The 24785-nt window shown below is 44.9% G+C and overlaps 1 protein-coding gene across 10 annotated transcripts in view; it reads right to left on the bottom strand.

Moving 5' to 3' along the window:
* TSNARE1 (t-SNARE domain containing 1) overlaps positions 1-24785 on the bottom strand; it is a 498360-nt gene that overhangs the window by 445290 nt on the left and 28285 nt on the right. For 2 of the 10 annotated variants that reach the window (XM_054816243.1, XM_054816244.1), the window contains one exon: positions 4362-4398. The exons of 6 other annotated variants lie outside the window; for them this stretch is intronic. The gene's annotated coding sequence lies outside the window, so the exon portion shown is untranslated. Of the gene's footprint in view, positions 1-4361; positions 4399-13589; positions 13692-24785 lie in introns of those variants that run through there. 2 more of the 10 variants (XM_054816250.1, XM_054816247.1) reach the window with 2 other exon arrangements.

Genomic DNA, 24785 nt, shown 5'->3' with positions numbered 1-24785 from the left:
TCATCAAGTCCAACCATTAACCTAGCACTGCCAAGTCCAACCACTAAACCATGTCCCTAAGCACCACATCTACACATCTTTTAAATACCTCCAGGGATGGTGACTCCACCACTTCCCTGGGCAGCCTGTTCCAGAGTGACAACCCTTTTGGTGAAGAAATTTTTCCTAATATCCAATCTAAACCTCCCCTGGCACAACTTGAGGCCATTTCCTCTTGTCCTATGAATTGTTACTGGGGAGAAGAGACCAACACCCACCTCACCACAACCTCCTTTCAGGTAGTTCTAGAGAGCGATCAGGTCTCCCCTCAGCCTCCTTTTCTCCAGGCTAAACAACCCCAGTTCCCTCAGCCGCTTCTCTTCAGGCTTGTGCTCCAGACCCTTCACCAGCTTTGTTGCCCTTCTCTGGACACGCTCCAGCACCTCAATGTCCTTCTTGTGGTGAGAGGCCCAAAACTGAACACAGCACTCGAGGTGAGGCCTCACCAGTGCTGAGTACAGGGGGACGATCACTGCCCTCGTCCTGCTGGCCACACTATTTCTGATACAAGTCAGGATGCTGTTGGCCTTCCTGGCCACCTGGGCACACTGCTGGCTCACATTCAGCCCACTGTTGACCAACACCCCCAGGTCCTTTTCCATCAGGCAGCTTTCCAGCCACTCTGCCCCAAGCCTGTAGCGTTGCCTGGGGTTGTTGTGACCCAAGTGCAGGACCCAGCACTGAGCACTGTTGAATTTCATACCATTGGCCTCAGCCCATGGATCCAGCCTGTCCAGATTCCTCTATAGAGCCTACCTACCCTCCCGCACAACTTAGTGTCATCTGCAAACTTACTGAGGGTGCACTCGATCCCCTCATCCAGATTGTTGATAAAGATATTAAAGAGAACTGGCCCAGTACTGAGCCCTGGGGAACACCACTTGTGACTGGCCACCAACTGGATGTAACTCTGTTCACCACAACTCTTTGGGTCCAGCCAGCTTTTCACCCAGCATCCCACAGAGCAACATCACAGCCAGGAACCACACATGAGGATACAGAGCAGCATGCTGGGAGAGGAGCAACAGCAACCCAAGTTCACCAGCAAGCCCACATCAGTAGCTCTTGTACGTGCTCTTGGACAAATAGCGTGCCCATTCCTCGGCACCCCTGAAGACAAACCCAGTACCCACGTGGAAAACAGCATTCGTGAGGTTCAACAGCGACACCTGCAAAGACCAGAAGGACAGGGATAAGGAGGAAATGCAACAAGATCTAGCAAGGACCTAAGCACACGAAGGGAACCAACACATGCATGTTATGACACTGTTTGCTTTAGCAAATAAAGGTATCTTATATAAAGTTGTTCTCATGCACATGTAATTTTATGCACTGATATAAACACAGTTTTTCCAATCACCGTTCCTCTACATGAAAGCACGGATGACCAGTCAGAGACGAGAAGAAAGAAAAACAGTTGGTCACACAAGAAAAGTTTGAGCACCAAAGCTGATGCTCACTGATCCCACCCGGACACGAATCCGGGCGCAGGCTTAGCCCCAGTCAACCTCTCACTTGCGTCGCCTGGGTGGCTGAGGCATGGGTCAGGCCAGTTGAACGATGTCCCCAGGGAGGACCTGCTGGTGTACTTAGCATAGAGTGGCCTCTCTGGATCTCAGCAACCTCTGGCAAATGCTTGGCCACGTGGATGAAGCAGGCTGGGGCCAGGGAGCGTGCTGTGCTTGCACCCTGTACACCCCTTCCAGCAACAGTGCCTTCACCAGTGCTCGCTCAGCGCAGATCCTGGGTGGGGAGAATCGAGGAGCTAAAAAAACCTCTGCTGCTTGGACTTTAAGGGTATCGGGAGGTGAAAAATAACAAACCTGAACACAGATATAACCTCTTTGCTGGAAGAGATGTCCTCCTGTAGCTTTGCTCCCAAAGGGCCAACATGTGACTACCAAACAACGAGGCTTTCAAGAGCACGTCATGCCCAACTTGCAGCTGGGGTGACCCTCCCCAAACAATTCCATCCACTTTCCTCATCATGCAGCATCTACATGGGCAGAGCACCAGACCCACGGTACACACAGAGTGAGGAGAGGGTGATCAGCAACTGGCCAAGAGCACAAGGACACCACAGAAACAAAGTTGGACAAGTCAACAAATCAACAGAGGCCAAGACACTGTCAACACAGCCAGGGACCGTTACAGCAGCTGGTGGGAGATAAATATCTTGACCCTGCCTTGGGTGACACCATCAACACATCCTTCAAAGTGAAAAAGGGACTTTCACATTCATCACGTTTGGCGTTCTTCATAATTCACACCACCAAACAATGCCCTGCACCAGGCTCGTGACTCCAGGTCCAGCAAGAGCAAGACGGGTCAGAGATACAGAGATGCCACCACAGTTATTTCCTCCCTCACCGCTAACGCAGTCTGCCCCACTACCTGGTCAGCTACAGCTTTCTAACCCATCGGTCCAGGCAGCTCCCAGAGGCCACATTCCCACGCAGCTGGTCCTTTCTGCCACAAAGGAGAAACTGCACATCGAAGCAAGAAATGGAAAGGGAAAGCTATAAAGCTGAGAAAAGATGCCTTCAGTAAAATTTGTTTTAAGGCACAACTAGCTTGTACTGAAAGCCAAATCCTCTAGTTTTCAGCCCAGATCCTTGTAGGACAATTTACGTTATCTTTCTCCAGCCAAACGTAGTGCTGGGGGACTATTCAGGACAGCAGTAATACCACTAATGCTCTTTACTCAGTACTGCTGCAAGGAGATCCAGGGGCAATGAGCACTGATATTTAGGGAAACATCATCCGTATCAAAAGGAGCATCCGTCACACTGATTCAGCGCCGGTGCTGCCGCAGGTTACGTGGAAATTACTCAAAGCTCTGCTCTCTCCCCAAAAACGAGCCTTGCAGGTGATGAATCAGAGTTGCTGTCTCAAGGGACACCACGGAGGAGTCATGCAAACCCACGGCAGGTCCCTACACCTCCAACTGGAGGTAAACCAGATGGGAGGGGAAAATGAAAGAATAGTCCCAGGAAAAGCCAATGGAGCTTGGCTTCGGCTATCCTGCCCAAGAATGGAGCTGCCACTTGTGAATCTGCTGCTGGAGCAGATAAGCACATCCCCTGGGAGTGGAACAGTGAGCACCCAAGGGATGCACACACATCCCACCAGCGTGGCATGGGACCAGCACTCCCCTGCTTGGCTTTCACGCTGCACAGGAGACCAACAAGGCTTTAGTCACCCTGGCAAGAGCTTCAAAGAGGAGGAACACGAAGTTAAACCTGAAGACCTACAGAACAATATGGTTCTCAGTGATTTCAGAAAATTTGGGGACAGACTTTTTCATAGGGTCTGTAGCGACAGGACAAGGGGTAATGCTTTTAAAGTCAAAGAGGGTAGATTCAGACTAGATATAAGGAAGGAATTTTCTACGATGAGGGACGTGAAACACTAACGCACGTTGCCCAGAGAGGTGGTTGATGTCCCATCCCTGGGAACATTCAAGGTCAGGTTGGACGGGGCTCTGAGCAAGCCAGTCTAGTTGAAGATGTCCCTGCTCACTGAAGGAGGGCTGGACGAGATGACTTTTAAAGGTCCCTTCCAACCCAAACTATTCTATAATTCTAATTCTGCATGGCATATTTAAGCACCCGTGTTTCAAAACCCCGCCAGTCTCCATACTGCATTTTTTTTCTGTGCATAGCTAGCTCCAGAGATCAAAGACACGAAACCATCCAAGGACCAGCACAATGACAACACGGCGAGAACACAAAAATACGGCCACAGCTCCGAGACATCTCCTGGATAGGGTTGCTCTCTGTATGAGGGAAGCTCAGGCATGACGCACAGGGACTCCCTCCCCAGCTCACCTTCGGATCAGCACGCAGAAAAGCAGCACAGCACCAAATCCTGCTCGCTAGCTTTTCCGTAGGACGGTTGTGTACAGCCTAGTTTGGCACAAAAATCAAGGATGTGGGAGTGAAAAAAGACAACTAGCCAGACCACCAGCTATGCCCGAGTAGGTAAACAGGTGGCTTTTTAATTGAGTTAGATAAGTGGTATTTCTAATCACGTTAGCACAGGCATTTAAAACAATACTACTGGCAGGGTTATAGCTTGAGGAGAGCTTTGAAGGAATAAAAGGCCTGTTCAGGAAGGCTTTATTTTAGAGAAGAAGGAGCTCAAAACTTTCAAAAACCATCTCTTCCTTTTCATAACTCAGTCCAAAAGAGGGTGAATTCATTTCTATAAATGAAAGCCTTGAAAAAATAACCACTTCTCAATGGCAAAATTTTATTCGTATCTGCCTGAGCCACATCTTTCCACGTGCAGGTGACCCTCTCCTGCAGAGATGCTCTTACCAACTGCTTCCCCGGTCACACAAGACTTTCTTCTAATCTGGAAGGAAAAGTGAGACAACTGATTAGTACCGGGAAGAAAACTATTTCACTATCACGCCTAAGAACATGGACACCGTCAACACCATGAGCTCTGGTGTCCGGCAACAACCCCGCTGTCTCTGCGCTGGGCTGTAGGAACAGGTAAAAAAACAAGCGTTGATTCCTCAAAATATCACTGCTGAGCATGGGAACAGCATCTTATTTTTAAGAGAGAGGGGACATGAAGCTCTAAAGCTGCTATAGGGTTTTAAGATTTCCAGATTAGCAGAGGAGGGTTATAATTGGTTGCAAGATACCTGTGAAAAATAACAAATTAAAACCTGTGATGGGAAAGGGAAATCACTGATTTAACTGTCCTGCCTTCTTTAGGATCCTAAAGCTGCCGTGGGAGGAACACTCTGGCCACAATCCAGTTAGGTATTTCAGTTTATGTCAAATTTGAGAGAACATGGAGAGCCCTGCTGAATCAAGATCTTCACATTTCTCACCGGCAGGTTGTTTATCTCTCGCGCTTGCTTACATACACATACACACCCCCCCACCTTGCAAGAACTTCCATTTTTAGCTTTTATTCTAAGGACTGTCCTTCTAGAAACACAACTCCTCTTGGCTATAAAAGCACCCGATTCTCCTGCAAGGAAAAAGTGTTGGTGCAACCCCGAGAGGCACGTCGTGCAAACACGGAGCACCGGGCAGCTTTTGAGTTGCAACAGAGAACTGCGCCCACAAGCTATACGGATTTACCTGCAGACACTCAGATGATGCAAGATGAGCATTAGCCAGATAATTCGCGGGTTCCTTAACATATCCATCTACCTTGCAGCAGCTATTAAGTATGCAGTATTTCCTAATTTACTCCATTACAAAGAAAACGCAGTGTCCATTCATCAGTCTGTTATCACGAAAGGCCTTTTAATTAATGCACCTACTTGCTTTGTTCAATTAACGCCAGCGAGGAAGCCCTTCTTCACACGCTGCGTTTGTCTCCTATACTACTCTGTTCACCATTTGCTGAATACAGTAATATTTTTCAGGTATTAATAAAGACATCTTACATACAAGCTATATACTTCCTATATATGCATGCTCTAGATATAAAGCTCCTTAAGAAAAAAAAAAAAAAAAAAAAAGAAAAAAAAAAAAGATGCAATTTCCCCAGCCAGAAAAATTCAGAGATAAAATTGCAGCAATGATTCGTATCTGCCCGGAGCAGCAATCCCAGCCTTCGGTGACCTCCGTGCAAACACACCAAGCCAGTTACACACTGTGACAGCAGACTTTCCCCTCCTGCATCAGCAGCTTCGTGTTGCTGGCTGCGAGAAGCATCAAAAGGTAGCACCACAAATATACGTGTTACCGAGCGCTTCAGGCTAGGGACAACCAGCCTAGAGGTTTAATCAAGATTTGGATCAAATCGTGCGAGGTGTTGTTTCGTAAACATTGATCTTATTGAGTTGTGGCAGCTAGAGGACGTAATTCCCAACCACCTGACCGTTTAAGCTATGAAAATCACCATCGGGCAACTCAGCTCAGTCCTCCCCCTTCATCGGCCACAGTCTTCATTAGCAGACGAGTGGTAATCTGGGTACCCCACCTCATCCTTCAGCACTGTACACCTGGGACATCCCCAAGAGAGCTTTTGTCTCCTCTAGGTTAGGTAAACCTAGCCCGTGGGGCAAACGGAAACTTTTAAAAAGCGTCCAACCATAGCTAGCAGCTGACAGAAGAGATGTGATCAGCTGCTTAGAGATTAACGCCAGGACAAGGCGATGTGCGGCCTGTCAGTTTGCCTTCTATCGCCCAGGACATCCTAGGTCCGACTTCTTCTTGAGCGACACCATCACCGCTCTACGTATAAGGATGCTTTTTCTGCTGGGCATCCCAAAGCACCTTTAATTCACCTCCTTTCTTTAGGAAGGAAAACAAGCAGTAGGGGCTGAAAGCTGGGAATTCATGACTTCAGCTGCCAGCCTCTTCCACTCCAGGAACAGAAATTTAGGAAGACTATGATGAAGAGCACCTACGAGACCGCTGGGTTTCTGAATCTTACCATCAGCAAGAGATGCACTTAGATCTGAATTTCAATGCTCACACGCTCACCATCCCCGTTTACTGCAAGGCAGTGCTAAGAGCAGCTAAAACCCAAGTGATTCTCCATCAGGAGAAAGAAATACAGGAGCATGCACTTAAGAGAGCCTGAAGCCTCACACAGGCTCTCCCAAACCACCAGATCCAAAAATCAGCTCGTCCTCTAAGTGCCCACAAAGGCACAGTAACTCCAGATCCCATCTGCTACCCAAAAGGGTAAGCTATCCCCTCCTCCTGAGATGTTTACAGAGGGAAACCACCTCAACCACCCAGCTCACCAGTCACCCAGGTGCTCTGAGTCTTCTCCAATCTGCTCCACCTACGCTTGTGCGTGCAAAACAAACCCCAGGACAGCCGTGTTTTCCCCAGAAGAGCAAAAACAGCAGACTCGGAGAGGGACGATCCATCTGGAAAGCAAACGTTGTGAAAAGCATCCCGTCGTTCAGCCAGGATGAGTGTGCCCAAGGGTAACGCCGGCCATTTGCGGTGACGGCCAAGGACTGGGAGCAGGAAACCTGGTGCGGGAGATGACGGACGGAAACGCGTTAAGATTCAACAAGAAAGGGAGGGAGGCTGGAAACACTGCACACCAAAGCTTCAGATGGCAGGAAGAAGAGCAGCTCTAATGAGGCCAACAAAGTCGCAATGAATTTCAACCCCTATATGCCGATAGATGCTACAGTGACAACGTCAATGGTAATCCATCCTCCAGCTTCCAGGGGATGGACTGCACCATCATCTGCTTGGAATTGCAAAGGAGACATGATTTCCTAAAACCCCCAAAATATGCACTCACTTAAGTATTATACTTTGGGCTCTTTTTTCTTTTCCTTTTTTTTTCTTCTTTGTCTGAAGCATTCAGCCATGAAACGAAATGATTTCTGCCTGCATTGATAGAGGAAATGCTACTGACTGTTTAGGTGAGCTTAATTTCAGGATTGTGGCCAGACTGAGGAAATTGGTGGAAGAAATCCTTCATAGTTGGATAATGAGGTTGCAGTTTTATGAATAATTCTCCCGAGTTACGTGCCCAGCACCTTGGATGTGGGTGATACGTTCATTCCTGCCCTCCCTTTTTGAATGGAAAATGCCATCCAAGCACACAAACACAGTATTTATTTAAAAAAAAAAAAAAAAAAAAACAAAAATCATGAGATGAAGGCACAGATTGCATCTCACTTGTACAATGTCCAATACGGCTGCTAGCTAGGAGTTTGTCTGGTGGGCTTCCAGGAACGTCCCGAAGCTGCAACACAACCAAGACGTACACCATATCCTCCCTAAAACTTAAAGAGCCTCTGGGGTGGAAACCAGGTCAGCATCAAGACAAATCAACATTCAAAGACACTGCCCGGTACACCTCTATTCTTAACAACACTTTTGATGTGGAGAGACCAATTCGGGCTTCCTCACTCCAACATTCAGATCCTCGCTGCTGGGCCACCTCGCATCGTCGCGCATGGTCCTACACGCAGTGCAAGGACCAACTGTCTGTACCAATGACACGTTCCTCCCAGAATGATATTGCATAAGTGGATTGCAACCAGCTCCTCCTTTTGAGCACGCAAAGGCTTCCACAAGGAGGTTACCTGAAGTTTTAATGCTGTCAAAGCTCAGTTGCATGGAAACCGGAGGTGAGGAAAAAAAGCCTTTTTCTGAAGATCTCTGCTCCATCTGGACCCATCACCTTCCATTACTCAGCTGCCTTTCTGGGAATTCTCCATGCCTTCCTCTATGCCATGCCCAAGCACTCGACATGAAAATCACTTACGACAGTTCCTGCTGGCATGACATCGACTCTGTTTCTCTTAGAGGATGAATTAGCAGATGGGACCAGTGGAAGATGTCTGAGCTAGAGACCTGGACAACTGGAGTCTTTCCAATCCAGTAACTACAGATCAAAAGACTGAGGATGCAAAGATCTTTCTGGGTCAAAACCTCTCTCCTAGGGGTAGGAACAGGGTCAAGGAAGATATGCAGGTGGATACTGACAGGCTGTGTGGGCTAACTTATGTCTGCATGGTTGGTTTAACTGTTCCCCAAATTCCTGCTCTGCTTTCTTATTCCCCAGTCAACCCACTGTATTATTCCAGCAAAATAACCAAAGAGCTTTTGAAATTAATATGATGGGCTCGCAAGCATCTTCCGTCATGCAGAACTAAAATTAAAATGTACACCCGGCCTCGCTGCATTCCCTGAAATTCCTCATGTGGAAACTTCCCTGAGTCATGTCAAGAGACTCCTGACAGCTGAAAGAGCTAATGGAAAACTGCACTTGCAGCAGGAGCAACAGCATTGCTCTGCTGCTACCAGACTTCAAAGCAGGGCTCCAGTTCCACCGCTCATGCCTGTTCTAGCATGTTCTAGCTTTGCCACCACACCGATGTAAGAGAAGTAAAACTAGAAGCCAGGAGAAAACTGAAATTACCTTACTAGTAAAAATCCCAAGGAGCAGGTGGGAGCAAACACAGAGTTTGGGGGCTACAACACCATGACACGTCACAAGGTTGGGCATCCCTAAGTAGAAAGAGCTCCTGAGAACCATCTGTGAAAGCATCTCCACCCACCATGCACATCAACTGCTTACCCTGTAGAGAGGTATTGGGCCAAGACGCGTAACGCTGCCCTACCAGACCACAGCAAAACCCTGATAGCCATGCTACGCCTGGCTTTAGGACTCTGAAACTCTAGCTGAGATGAGCAGCTCTGTAACAGGGAGTCTCGGGACAGATAAAGACCCACAGCCCTCAAGGCAGTCAGTGTCCCATTGTGAAAACCCTGGTCAACAACCAGGAACCAATATGGCAAGTTAAGGAGTTTCCAAGATCTTGCTGCCCACCTCAACAGATTTTTTTCACGTTACCTCCCTCGCCAATTGGTTGACAATTCCTTTGTGGCTCCTCATACTATCAGGACCACAGCAAGAAAACTGACGCCATCTCAGACGTCTTCTGGCTCAGCAAACACAGCTGCCTGCACTTGATGCATATTTTGAGGTTGAAATTGAGATGCAAACTGCTGCTAAAATAACCGCCACGGAGGAGTGGTTGCTGCAATACCGAGACACTTTCCATTTCTTCCCTCCCTGTCCCTCAACTGATTTTACCAGCCTATAGAAGGAAATAGGAATTGCATGACTCAAAGGAAGAGTTGTCTTCTACCCATCACAGACATCCACACGTGCACCCAAGTAGCTGGGTGAGACACTGTCTTCTGTCCCTGGCCACCGGTATCACACTAACCACCACCAGCACAGCGCTGTAACGTGTCGGTCAGAAAAAACAGACAAGGCAAGAAGAAGCAAGAGTACCAAGAACCAGAAGCTAGAATTGCAGGACTTTCCCAGATGGGATGAACAGGTTTCCTCTGCTCCATCGCGGCATCCAAGGGAGCATCTAAGGAGCCACCAAGCCAAACGAGAAGGTCCTCATCCTGTGCACAGCGGAGATGCATGGAAGAGGCTGTGTGGGATCAGGTCAGAATGATCAGTGTGGTCAAGGGATAAAAACTATGCCTAGGGACAAAGTGATGGCAACATCCCTTGGTGATGCCTGCAATATCTCATACTATGCTGGTTTGCCTGCTTCATGAGCTTTAAACTTTTTGGAACACATCTCCAGAAAAAGTTACAATTTACTGGCATATATTTTCCATTGCCTCCACTTTTACTGCATTTTTATTGTGGTCCCCAAATATCCAAATGTTGAAAAAGTGGAGTGGGGACTGGTAAGGCACATCCACAGAGGCACCAGCAGAAGATGCTTCCTCCGATGCAGGAGGACAGATCTGAAAACAGCTTCTTGCTCTGCAACAAAAGTCCTACCACGGCAGCAACGTCAGGTGTCAGAACATGAGCTCCTGCAAAATTACAAAATTCACTCGATGGTGTACAGATATTACAGCCCCCATGGCACATTTCCAACACCGGCTGTTTTCTCAGTCATGATTCCTCCTTACCCCTAATACAGCCGACAGCAACGCGTGTAGGATCTGGAGAGTCAGCGCAGGGGAAGACGACTCTCAAAGATGTAAAGACAACAGTGCATTTCAGCAAGGACTTTAGAGTCAGTTATCTGATGCTTTAGACTCCACTGATGACATTTATGAATTTAAAAATGCATCTAAGGCTTCAACATCCTCTCCCAGTCATTCTCTTTAGGATACCAATGCAATTTAACACAATTAGGCGAGACAGAAAGCCCAGACCTTTTTACAGGATTAACTGAATTCCAGTTGTTGGGCAAGACAAAGAGAAGCCAGCTCAACACGCAGGCTGGACGAATGCACGTTACCACCTCTGGATGGTTTTCAGATCAGCATGGGACTTTGTAAGGCGGAACAGTGCTTTCCCAAAAGGCATCGAGTCCTGCTACAGCTCTACATGAAGAAAAAAACACCCAAACAAACAAACATCAAGTACTCCTCGATTTGTTAGCAGGAAAAGAAAAGGTTTCCTTTAGGGGAAAGAAAAAAACCCAACCCAACCCAAAACAAAAAAAAAATCTCATCTTTAATACTGGAAAAACCCAAAACTCAAAAAAAAGGTGCTGGGGCACATTGGTCTATTTGCAGAGGTGTTATCTGAAATTCTCAACATTAGGGGAGAAAAGAGAGAAGAGGAGAGCTCTTGGCGTGAGGCTTTGGGATGCCGAAGGCATTTATTTCCATCGCTTAAGTTTCAGATTTGAACTGAGAAGCTGACAAAAGTCTTCAGAGGTACCTTGAAACATTTCCCATCACGACTGCTCTTTGCAAAGGAGAAGCAGTTTAAAACCCGGCATGCAGTAGATATTTCTGTGTGATGTGCCATCTTCCACGGAACAATCAGTCATCTTTAATTCTGGACCTTTTTTTCTATTAAAAGACCCAAAAAAAAGCATTTTTGTTATCACTGACTGCAATTTAAACAATAAAATAATAAAAAAAAGGAACAGATTTATTAAACAAACCTTCTGGATCTACCCCATAACTGCTCAGTGACTTCAGAAGACCTTTAGGTGGTAAAAAAGATCCTGACAATATCTGTCCAGGAGAAATTCAAGAGCTCTTAACTTGTGCCTCTCTACTTTTTTAAAGGACATGGATCAGGAGGACCTCAGAAGTCACCAGTGCATCAGCTCTACCCTTGCAGGAAGGAACGAGATGAAGAACCAACCACCTAAGCAAAGGTACGTGGTGCCACATGCCGTGGTTGCACGCCTGACACGCTGAAGGTGTTTGGGCCAGTCCTGCATCCCCATGCCTTCGTCTCCCATCCTAAATCTGGCACGACAGTACTGACCTTTGTAAAGTGCTTTGAGATCTCTGGGTCTGTTACAAAAGGTACAGATTACCTTAAATCCAGGTAATCCAAAGCAAATCACTGCAGCAAGCTAATGGCGCGGTCTATCTGAAAATAGACAGAAATCCCCACCAAAAAGATCTAAGTCGTCATGATAGAAAAATAAATCCTGGCAGATTGTTGCTAGCATTATATGAATCATCATGTTGTTATAGCAACTTCATATCTGCATCGAATCTGAAATCCAAGCACAGCTGAAATAATATAACAGCATTAAGTAAAAATGATATATAACAAGATAAAAATGGATCGGCTCGATCTCAGAGGAGCACCCACACTTCTTTCTCACCCCCTTCCCTCCCTTTGAAAACATTGCTCTCCTGTATTTAAACAAAGAGAAGAGACTTGGAGCTTATGGAGAAGCAGCAGAGCACTAACAAGCTTTTGAATTCAAGGAGAACCTTCAAACTGAAGAACCACCTCTAAATAAAACCAAGTGCAATTCTCAGTTATTACCACCAGCCCCAGCCATCTGACCCTATTGTTCCTATGGACTGCAAAATTCATGCATTGCATGAATTACATAAATATATATAATTTTATAAAGATATATATAATACATACATTGCGTGAATTCTATAAATACATATGGACGCCGTCATTCCCCTCTGTTCAGGACTCCTGAGCACAGACATCCCAACCAGAACCGAAGACGCAGAAGCAAGAAAGGGGATGCACAAGGTCTGTTTTTAAAACTGCAGGTGTATGTGGTTATTTTATTACCGGAGAAAAAGCAAAAAGTGTCACCAAGGTTCCTTCCATCAGAGCAGCAAAGGAAGAAAGCTAAATAAACATATTTATTTCAGGGACTTGGCAGAAAAGCATAGCTCCTCTGAAAGGCAAGAGGCTCCCATCAACCTCAGAGAGACGGCAGGTGCCTCAGCAGACATCGCTTTGCTCCAATTAGTGCCAAGGATGCCCAGAAAGCACTGCAGGGCACCGAACTGCTCCTCCTCCCCATGGGATGCTGCCGGCGTCAAGGCAGTTCGAAGGCGGGAGAAGGGAAATAGTTGGGAGATTTGCAAAGTTTGATGTTCCAAGCAAATTAATACCAAATAAACAAAAAAATCCCCGAACCCACAGCTCCAGTCTCAACAAGGTTCTATGAGTCTTTACAGCAGCGCTAAAGTAACTCAATTAATTAAAAGCTACTAAAAAGCAGCAGCCTAACTTATTCTTTCAGAGTTCAAGACAGCAAAGGCATCACTCTGCCCCAGACAGAACTCTGTTTTCTTTTTTCTTTTCTTCTTTTTCTTAAATGCATTTATTCATTAAAGTTTCCTCGTAGGCTGCGTAATGAGTCACTTCTCTTTGCTTCTCTATAAAGTGCAAAGGGATGGAGAGGAACGGGGTTTAAAGAGAGGACGGAGATACTCACAAAGCCTGTTAGAAAAGCTTGAAAAGCTTTTGAGGGAGCCACAGATAAAGCAAGGCAGCTCCTCACATGGGCTCCAAAGCCTTTTCTCTATCACCATCGCTTTCCCAGGGTCTGAGTCTGGCTGTCTCCTTGCTTACAGCCAGCCCAGAAAGCCACCCCCTGTTCTCCACCCAAAAATAACTCGCTTAGCTTTCTTCCTCCCCAGAAGAGCTTGGGAAGAGAAATCCGGAGCTCCAGTAGCAAGCAGGAGGGATGCTGCTCCTCGCATGGACTTGGTGGGTCACAAGTATGGATGGGACTACATCTGCACCAGTGAAATATGATCAAGGGAGATCACTGAAGTTGGTATCGTCAACAGCACAAGGCATTTTGTCTCTCTTACCCTTGGAGCCACAGGAGTCCCAGCAGCCACCAACTCAGAGTGAGCCACACGTGTCCACGTGGGTGGTTGAAGGCTGCAAGCAGCTATTTTGCAATTGGTTTTCTGGTGGGGAAGAGAAGTCCATCAGATCAGTAATGCCAAGCTCAACGAAAAGCCCAGGAGACAAACTCTCCCATCACCAGCCTTAATTCAGACGGGATCTGGAATGTCCTGGTTTCATCCCACAACTGCTCTCAGGAGTCCCCTCTGCCAGCTCTCCAGGACCTTCATCCACTCCTCAAGGCCTCCCTTCATCAACAGAAGCTTTGAGGAAGCAAGCCAATAACCAGCACAAAGGTCTGACACAAGTCTGCAGACAGGCTGCACAAGAGGAACAGCACGTATGTCAGCACGGTCTTGATTGATGTTGAGCGCTGATGGATCAGGGCCAGAAGAACCTCCACCAAGAAAGCGAAGGGAGATGCTACTCTAGCAAAACTCAGAAGCATACTCCAGACTCACCTTGGGCCAAACTCATCAGCCCCATGAAGCTCAGACTGATGAAATTATCACTTCCTAACACAAGAAACACTCGGTTTGCCAACCCAAATCTCCTTAGAGATGGTGACAGCAGAACAGCTACTGCACAGCCCCACCGACCATTGGTTTAGATAGACTTTGACCTACAGCACCAGACCTCTTGACTGACCACCTGCACAGCACCCACTATCCAAGGATGGCAAGCAAAAGCCAAAGATACCACACACAGGATGTTGCATCATCCATCTTCATGTCTTCAAAAGCTACCTCCTACCTACCAGACAGCTGCTGTGCTGATGGCAAATGCGTTACCTTCAAGCTCTTGCCACCCATTTGCTTAGTCCTTGGGTGAGAAGGACCTTAACCCTTTGGAGGTCCGCAGCACTACTGCAATAAACACAAACCCCAAAAAGCAGTGAAGGACTTGAAATTGCTGCAGTGATGGTCACAATCATGTGTCATATCTCATGGCAGAGATCTTCTACCTTACCTAGAATGGTGTCTCTCACTTTTCTAACTTTTATTCTATCTGAGAAAGAAAAATTTTTAAAAAGAAAGAACAAAAACCCCAAACATAAAACTCAAAGTGAAAAAAAAAGAAAAACCACAAAATATAAAATAAATTAAAAAAAAAAAAAAAACAGAACTAAAGACAGAATCTAGGGGAACTTTTTTGCTGTCACCTAGACTGCCTCCAAAGGGTTCACGTGCCAATCTAGTAATAAAGCTGTCATATGGGGTGATGTGATTTTAGCTTGCAAGCTGAAGGTTGCTATGGGAGGCTGTTCCCAGCAGCAGCGCTGCGCAGCGTTTGTAAAAGCCCTTCCCAGCACCAGACACCGCTCTGATTTTTGAGTAGGAAGAAATTAACTTTTTTTTTTTTTTTAAAGTCCCAGAAAAAGCAGCAGTCCTGGAAAGAGATGGGGAGGGGAAAAAAAAATAAATAAATGGGGCTGTAATTCAGATGCCTATAGAGGTGCAGATGCTGCAACATCCCCTTCCCGAAGCGAAAGCAGCAGGTAAACCCCAATCTTGTAAATCGGTGCGCATCAGCTGAGCCGGGGTTGCTGCATTCGCCAACACAGGGTTTGCTCGGATGTGGGAGAAGTTAAAGACGATCGGATGATCTCACGCGCCGTGCAAGCGGGGAGCAGAAATGGGAACAGTTACCGAGATACCTCTGCAGCATTAAACTGCAGGGTGCGTCGACCGTGCATTTAAATCCTGACTCTCTGATAAAAACGAGGCATCGCTTCACAACAGGTTGAGGAAGTTTACCTAGCGTGGGACGAGATTTTTAGAATTAAAAAAAAAAAAAGATATATATATATAGGGAACTGTGTAAAGAATAAAAGAAGATATATATACAGGGAGCTGTGCAAAGCTGATCAAATACAAATGACTCTCTTAAAAGTAACAAACAAGTAAGCACAGAAGATATTTTCTCCACCAAATTGCAAGATTTAGGAGCCCGTTACAATCTGCGGGATTTACAGAGGAACCACAATAAGAAGGAGGTTTACTGAGGACTTAACACAAGGACATAGCCATGAAGCAGCAGGAGGGGGAGATGCGGTAGCTATTTACCTTTACACGGTGCACTGAAGACTACTGAACGCTGATTTATTAAAGGATTTTAATTCAGGCTGCCAAAGCTTCCAGCCTTTAGGTGCTTTAATTCTTTGCAGGTTAAGGAAAGCAGAGTTGGTAGATAAGATATATGGATAGGGGTGAATACTGGGCGAGAGAGCACACTGCAATTCTGTGGACACGTGCCTACGTTAACATCAAGACAGATATACAACCGTGTTCTTTAAAGGACGAACTGAGGATGCAGTAATATTAACGCTGACAAAAAATAAAGGTTAGCAAATGACACATTTTGAGCCCCTGCCCAGATGTGAGCAGAGAACCAAAAGCCGGTGTACCCCGTACTTCAGTCCAGAACTGGACTGCCTTTTCCTTCGCAAATTGACAACGGGAGATGCTATTTTGACGAAAACGCAGCCAGTTACAGCAGAACCAATAAACCAGAAAGCCAAATCCTTTGGGGCTTTCTGTTTGTAAGGTTTTCAGGGTATTTTTGCCTCTGCCTCCAAAGCCTCTCACACTTGTACCTAAGCGAGCCGCAATAATTAACTCTCGCGCAGTACTTGCTCGTCGGGGGTGCGGGGCTCAGGCGATCGGTTCAGAGCAAAGGCTGGAACTGAGGGGGTTAAATCGGGCTTATAATGGGTAGGAAATGGCAAAAATCAATTCGATTTAGTGCTGCTCTATTTCGGGCAATTCTCCCCTGTTGCTACTTTAACTTGTCAATGCAAAAAAGCCCCAATATTATATACTGTTTATATCTTCTACATATATATCTCATATATAATATATATTGTATATCTTTATACACACATATAATATGTATTTTTATATATAAAAAGTACATAAGTTTTCATATTCTACACTTGTGAAAAAATAAACCTTTTCACTTGCAACATCCCATAGAAACAGACCTAAATGGTAGCTACAAGGTCTCATCAGACCAAGGAGATGATTTTCAAAGGCTGCCAGATCACCATCATCGGCACCAACACCGGCCAGAAAAACAGGTCAGGACCTTGCGTCTATCATGGACACAACTCTTTTCCCCCCCTAGCTACAACGATACATCTTGTTTTCAAAGGATCATTACGGATGTGGTGTCTACGCGGCGGAAGGAAATCTTACCGCTGACGCAGGAGTCTTCAGTTCAGTGGATCAGTGGAGCACCTGCTTTACATGGAAAATAGGGTAACCAAGATGGGCTGAAAACGGAAGTCTGGAGTCAAAAGAAATGGAAGAGCGTACAACCACGCAAAGGAGATGCGCACCTGTAGGAATACGAGGCAGAATCCTCTGTCCTACTCAGCATAGCTATCCCTGCTGACATGGTCCTTCTTCAAGACCAAGAGCCAAGAGGCAAGATCTCCTCCAGGCAGGTTCACAACCATGAACCTCTGTGACGTCAAAGCTTTCAGACCCAATTTTAACTATGATGGAAGTTAAATGTAGGTGCAACCTTAAGACAAGAGAAGGAAAACTGATTTGAGTCCGATGTTCAGGTACGCAATTGAGATGCTGGAGAAGAGGTATTTTCAAAGCATGGATCCAGCATGGGACCTGCACATCACAGCTGAGCTTTTGACAATGTCTGGGTTTGAGACAAAATCCTGACATGGACCAGAGAATTCATCGCCAATGGAAATTTTGCCAGAACACGCAAATAACCCAAACAGCAGTCTTTATCAATAAATCAGTATTTGTCTATGTACCCACACTCCATTTTTTTCCTGAAAATATTTCACCAGCAATTTTGAGCCTGCAGTACCATGCAAGAAAAGAAACAGACATTGAGATGTACCAACTACAGCGACAGTACCAGGAACATACCATCCAAGAAAAATTATTATATTTATGGAACTATTTTGCTACAAGCAAACCAAATTATTGCAGAAGACCTCACTATTAGACCAAGGCTTCGGAGCCCAGCCAGCCCACCACCATCTACCCACCCTTTGCATCTCGCTCTATTCCCAACGCTCCTCCTTCCCCGGCACTCTGATAATAGGCTCTGGGATGTCCTTTCCAGCGGTCTCAACGCCTTGTCAGCAGAAATTTAAATCAATCCAGCCCTGGAAGCAGCTGCAGAAAATAACTCAATCACATTCATCATTTTAACTTATCCTATTTATGAATCAGGTCAAGCTTGAAATCTCCATTTACATTATCAGCCTTCCTGATATTAAGATAATCATGCAGAGGACTGATCAAAGGTTCTTCGTAACTTTGGAGCGCAAGAATTACCATATGGGAACACTTTATTTATCCCAGCGTCCCTTTTTGACTACGAAGAGGACTTTCTTCCCCAGAAATTAGGACGAGGAACACCACGCTGAAGAAGAAAGCACTGCTGATACTAAATCTGAGCTCCTCCATTCAGTAACAAGGCAGCAGGTACTACACATACATCTCTGAATAACCACAAAGCTCATCAGGTTTTAAAACACAACATCTGCTGAAAATCTCTGAGAAAAAGAGATATTCAAGCTGCCTTGAATTACCTTTATTTTACCTAGGCTGGATGGAAGGGCGTTCGGATTTTTCCAGATTGATTGTGAAAATCATCAAAAACGGTGCTCTTAACAGGATTCATTTCTCTCAGCCCTGCTTTGACGGTGAAATGAACTCTGTAGCCTTCCGAAATGCAGAAATACTGTAGTCATGTTCTTACAGCCCTTTCTCTGTTGTCCCTCCACTGTCACAGTAATAGCTGCAGCACCTCCACACCACCACCAGGTCACGGTCACAGCTGGTACAGATCTGATGACAACCACAACAAAAAAACCCCCAAAAAACCCCAAACAAACAAAAAAAACCCCAAAAAACCCCAAACAAAAAAAAAAAGAAAAAAAGCAATTCCTATCTTCTCAAAGAACTTTCACTCTGCTGTTTACCTCCAACTCGCTATTTTTCTTCCTACAAAAAATAAAATGTAACATCATTCTGCTATTTTTGGAAATAGATGTTTTATGCAGAATGTGGGCAGAGGGAAACAGTTTGTATCTGGATTTTAGGATTATTTAAAGAGGGGGGAAAAGGTAAGGACATAAGCTAATAAAACAGTGTTATTCAGGGGAGAAAAAAACCCAAATCTAGAAATATTTTAATTGAAGTGCTTCACTTCTGATACCGGCTATTAAGAACGCAAATACAATCATTTATTTATCTCACAGGCAGCAAGAAAACTTTGCAAAAAAGAAAAAAAGTCACATGTGACATAATCTCATGACAATCGTTGCCATTACCTCAAGAACGACCTTGTATTGAATATTTCAAGCGCGATTATGCTGTAACAAAATGGCATCATGGCACCAAGTCCTACAAATTATTCTCTCTCAATATGTCCCTTCCTCGCAAAGATGCCAGAAGGATGGATAAATAAAGCGCTCCCGGATCAAAGAGTGAAAGAAACGTGGAGGATCCTTCAAATGACCACATTTGGGACGACGTGGAAAGATGACCTTTATGGTTGGTGTCACAACTCCCAACCAGGATGTGACTTGAGAATTACTGTGTCAACAAGATGCCTTCTGCAAAGGAGTTAAACACATAGGGTTTAGAACGATGGTAGCCTGCTACGAGTCATAACTTTGGATGCAGTTAATGCTACTGGCTCTATTTTATCGCTGCCAATGGCAGGAAACTTTCCATCGAGCTTCTCTAATGTGGACAAACCATCTTGAGTAGTGGAGACAAAAGCTCAAAGCAGCTCCGTGGGTGATGCACAAGCTCAGAAGGACTTCAGGTCTCATGCTCGTGACCATCTTTTCTCTGGCCGCACCTTCAGTTTAGGAGGAAGCAAACGGAATCACGAACATTGCCAAGTCCAGGCAGCAAGGCCGTAACACGGCTAATTAAATGCTTCGTCAAAGATTTTCCGATCGTTCAAAGGATTGGGATGTGCAAGGAAGAGGCTTGCAGAGCTATGAACAGCAGCCAGAGTGCTGAGTAAGCGCATCTGAAAACAGAATTCAATTTAAATTCCCTGAACGTGTTAGGGAAAAGGAAAAGGAAAAGGAGAAAAAGCCATTCTGTGGCCAAGCTCATCCACATAACCAGGGTTGTGTCTAGGAATCCAGTTTGGCTTCTCTACAGTCAAGGGAGGGAGACTGGAGTCTCCACAAAGGAGCTCCACTGACCATGGAAGGAGGCACGGGTCTCCAGTAACTTCTTCAAATCCCTTGGGACCAGCATCATCACTACCTGAGTTTGACCGCAGAAGCGAACACAACCCACCGAGCCTCACGGGGGACATCAACTGATGAGCAAAGGGGACAACACATTAAGAAGGGGACAACAGGTCAAGACCCTCACAGCAGCTCATGGACCTCAAACACCAATTCACTGCCTCCTTGGACATGCAAGTTGATTCTTCCTCTTACGTAAAGCCTTCAGGAAATTTACTTTGATAAGGCTTGGAATTAGCTACGCCAGGCTCAATAAATGCAAAGTGATGTTGGAGAGCAACTGTTACAACATGCACGCTCCTAACGCAAACTGAAGTCAACGAAAAGGGACTGGATCTCACCGCTGGCACCTCAGAAAGTAACTTTGCCAAGGCTACTACTTTCAGGTAAGCAATAGAATGTATAGGAAAGAAGACAGAATAATATAGATATTATTATAAAGTAAAATATAATTACTACAGATTATTATAATTTAAAATTATAAGGTAAAATTAGTGGTGCAGTGTCATTTGGATCTTGTTCTTTTCAATAGAGAAGGAGTTGACAAAAGTAAAGAGGAGAGATGAGCAGCAAAAATGCTCCTTGCCCCATGGCAACAGGGGAGAAGGAAGGAGACACAGTGAAGGAATGAGTTTGATTTTGAAAGGAGACTGACACCAGACACAGCAGAAACGAACTCAATAAGGAACAATTTAGTGAAGACATCTGGAACTTCTGTGCTTCCTACCACATACCAGAAAAAACAGGAAATCTCCCGCAAAAAAAAAAAATGAAAAGTCAGGAAATTCTCAAGAGATAAGTGAAATTTTTTGAGTAATTGAACCGTAGTACAGGTTGTGGGGGCCAAGAATTCAAGCATCCAAAGGCACAGGGAAGCACATACCGAGACCAGCCAAAGTTGTCATACTAAGTTGTAACACAAATGCTTAAGCCAGCCTTAATGATTAACCATCAGGAGAAACCCAGGGAGAAATTATCACCTCATTTGCATATCAGGGCATTACTTCTCTTCTTTTGAGCATGCTATTACTGGTCACCATCCAAAAGAGAGATTCTTGAGCTAAATGAACCCTGTGTCTCACTAGGCAGTTCCTAGACTACTTATAATTAAAGGCACCATTAAGCCTTCAAAGAACCAGATGCCAATCCATGTCAGAAGTTACGCAGCTGAACGTGGTCCAATTACGCTGCATTCAAGAGACACATCACATTCCAAATAGACATAATTTTACAGGAAGCTTTTTCCATATCTTACAATCTTAAGTTCACTTGAGATGCTCTTGCCTGTATTATCCCTTGTTTAGAAAAGACAGTTCCTAGTTATCTGCCAGCAAGCTTAAGATGGAATAAGTGGCAAACAGAAGAAAAAGCCCATTGAATCACTTATACTGTGGGGAAGCCAATTAAAAAAAAAAATTAAAAATAATAATAAAAAAAGTTTACGTAGAGAAACAATCTCTTCCTCCTCATTTCGCGCTTTTTTTGGGGTAGGGGAAGGGTGATATTTTGGGGTTCCTTTTTGCAGGCTTATTTAAGGTCTGTACAGCCAAGCTCTTGCTTTTACAGCAAGGGGTCTTGCACGACCTGGTTCGGGTGACAGAACACCCCGAAATATCTTTTTGATTAAGACGTTGATCCAACTTTCCCCTCTGCATTTAAATGAGAAAAGAAAGTCCAAACTACAAATCAACTCAGAAACAGCCATCATATAAGATACTAAAAATATTATCATCTAAACACAGGAAGGTCAAAAAATAAATTCTTAACTGCCTTCTCAACATAACGCAGAAAGCAAGTCTATTCTTAAGCATACACCAAGGCCAGTGAATTTGGGAAAAAGACAGATGGGAGAATATGTAGGAGAATATGTTCCCTGAATACTTCCACAAATAGGCTACCAAAAGTCAAGAGAGATGCTGTGTCACAAGGGATGCAGAAGTCACAGGAGATGCATTTCTTGAGATTCTCCACCAGGAGATCTTCTGGAGCAGATGGAGAAGTCTTTACTACTTGTTACCATGGCACTGCCTCCAGACACTCATCCTATAGTTTTCCCATATTTGCAAACAAAATGACCAGCCTCCCATGGTCACAGAGTGACAGATGCCACTTTCTCAGCCTTTCCCAGCAACGTGGTGATGATCACCACAAAGAATTACAGCGATACAAAAACTATTAATGGTCTACGCTGACTACGTTCCATTCTCCCACCCTTTCAGCTGCTCCCATAACTTCAAGCTGTTGGCCAGCTTCAATCAAGTTAGAGAAAAAAGAAAAGAAAAAAACAAAACCAAAAAGAATCTTAAAACATAATTACTACCCCAAAACTTGAGTCAAATATTAAGGGCTGAATCAAAGAACGAAAGATAAGTGAACACCAGTGTGGAGTAGACCAAAACACAACACTTGCAGCAGCTACCCAGCATGTGGGTTACCTATGAGTAAACAAATGGGCAATCATCCAGAGTTATGATTTCTCTCGTGGTGAGGGTAGCAACTAGAGATAGCAAGTGGCAAAAGATGTGTCAGGAGGTGAAAGGCACATCTGTAGGAAACCAGGCACCTTCTACTTGCTCTTCAGCAGATGGAGCATAGAGAACAGATGGAGATCCTCCTTCTAAGGCTTGTATTTTAGATGTTTCTTTTGTGACATCCTGGTTGGTGTCCCCACCAACAGCAAGGCCAATCTTGGTGGTGTAGCCAACAGTAACGTAGCCAGCCACTACTGCTCCAGCCCTAAAGTCACTTCAGCCACTTGGGCTTCCTCACATATACGTAGTCTGACAAGCACCAAAGTATCAGCATATTGCTTCCCAAAAACTTCTCAATAAGGAGCAGATGTCCCACAACCAGAGGCCTGAAGACCATGTTCTTGCTCCCCAAATATACAGTGCTCAACCAGCAAATTACACACATAATTACCAACATAAACCTGTCATACTCTGACAAATGCATCCACCCGCATTACTCTCCCATTCGATCAAGAAATTGGGACCATAATTATGTAGAGCAAAGGACTAACAGAAAGGTGTGCTTCAGTTTAAAACAATGACCCAACTTTTGTCACTTTACTCCAGAAACTAGATCTAAATCATTCATTGCATGTATTTGCTTTGCTATTTTAAAGATTTTTGCCATCTAACACACAGTCTTGTTTGCAGTCAAGTCAGAGTAAAATTGATGAATGCCAACACAGCTGGATCTCAACAGCCCTTCCACTAAACTGCAGTGTAAAAATTAAAGGAGTGCCAGAGATTACTAAGAAAAATACAGCAACACACCTGTAGGTTTCCAATTGAAAGTCATCTCATGGAGATGGAAACAATTCCAGGTGCAGAGGCAGCATGCAAAGGGAAGCACACATGGCAGAGTTTGCATCGGTCCAGCTTCTAACCAAGTCACAGCTGCCTTTATTGCAATGACCCTAACTGGCATTTCCAGTTGTGAGATGGGAAAATCAGCTGACATGAGCATCTTTGCCTACTGTCCCAGAAAATGTAGGTTGAAGATGACACAGAGGTCTATCCAAGGCATATATGAAGAAAAAAAAAAATAAAAAATATATCCACTCTTCTTTCTTTTCCACACGTTAGCCTAGCTAAAGCAGTCCGCATTCTCCAGTTTCTACCACCAGCATTTATTTATCACCATCCTCAATTCTGAAAGCAAATTCCAAGTGATAATGCACAATCCTCCTGCAAAACTAAACTGAGATGGATGGAGGGCGAGAGGTATAATTTGAGACAGTTTATATTGCTCACAGTACCAAGAACGCTGCATTCAGGCTGCAAGAAAGGTCACTGGTAAATTGAAGTCAGCAGAAGGTAACAGAAAAGTTTACAAACAATATCTCAACAGAAAAAGGAGCTAATTTGGGCATTCAGGGAAAAGAGCAAGTCTGGGTATGCAAGAGCCTTCCTCACCCCAGACACGTGAACATACTCATCTTCAGAGGCCCAGAACATCCTATGATGAAGCACACTAGTGCCATCGATAGTAGCACCCAGTGTGACAGGAACCTCCTCCTTGGCAAAGCCATACACACCAACAGAGAACAACAGTTTGGAGTTCTCTCTCATCTCCCAGCTGGCTCATTCCTTTTAGTGCAGAAGTCTCGGTAGCCAGGATCTCCCTCCCGCAAAATGCAAAGGATTGCTGCCCTGAGCTGGCTAGATTTAAGCTTTCAGCCTTTTGGCAAATGCTGCAGGAGATAAGAAATGTAGAGTTCACTTCTTCCCATCTGAACACTATTATCTGATGAAAACAGTTTCTCAAGTAAAGGAGAAACTCTTTATGTGGTTTTGTTGGAAGAACATGATAGAGATCTGCATTGCATGTCATCACAGAAACCAGGTTGGAAGGGACTTTAAGGATCATCTGGTCCAACCTTTCTTGGCAAAACCATAGTCTAGACAAGATGGCCCAGCACCCTGCCCAGCTGAATCAGTGGTAACTGGCACACAGCACTGTGTCATTGACTTAGCGGGTCCAAACTCCAGTTGGGACTTTCATGCTGAGGCCAAAGGAGAGAAAGGGAAGATATGAAGAACCTCAATCTCAACAGGACAGGCTGAATCTCATCCTACCTTCCTTTCTAGCTTTGGACATCGACACACTTGCCACAAAACAATTCAGAATCTCTAAAACAAAGATAGTCACTGTGCTACTTTGCATATGAAGGTTCCTTGACATTACCATTTCTTCGGTTCCACTTCCAGGGGAAGACAGGACATACACTAAGTATCATGAATGTCAGGCAATTCAGCTATTTTGGATCAGGAAGACTAAGGGAAATGCCCTAACCGTCCAACTTCCAGAATAGTATCTTGAAAAAAAAGTCACATTCCCCTTCAACTGAAGAGTCTCCAAGTCCATTCTGTTTACTCAACACATGCCTTAG

This window comes from Grus americana, chromosome 2 (genome assembly GCF_028858705.1).
Source record: "Grus americana isolate bGruAme1 chromosome 2, bGruAme1.mat, whole genome shotgun sequence".
NCBI classification, from domain to species: domain Eukaryota; kingdom Metazoa; phylum Chordata; class Aves; order Gruiformes; family Gruidae; genus Grus; species Grus americana.
Note: the sequence above shows the minus strand (reverse complement) of the source record. Positions and strands in the feature narration are given on the sequence as shown.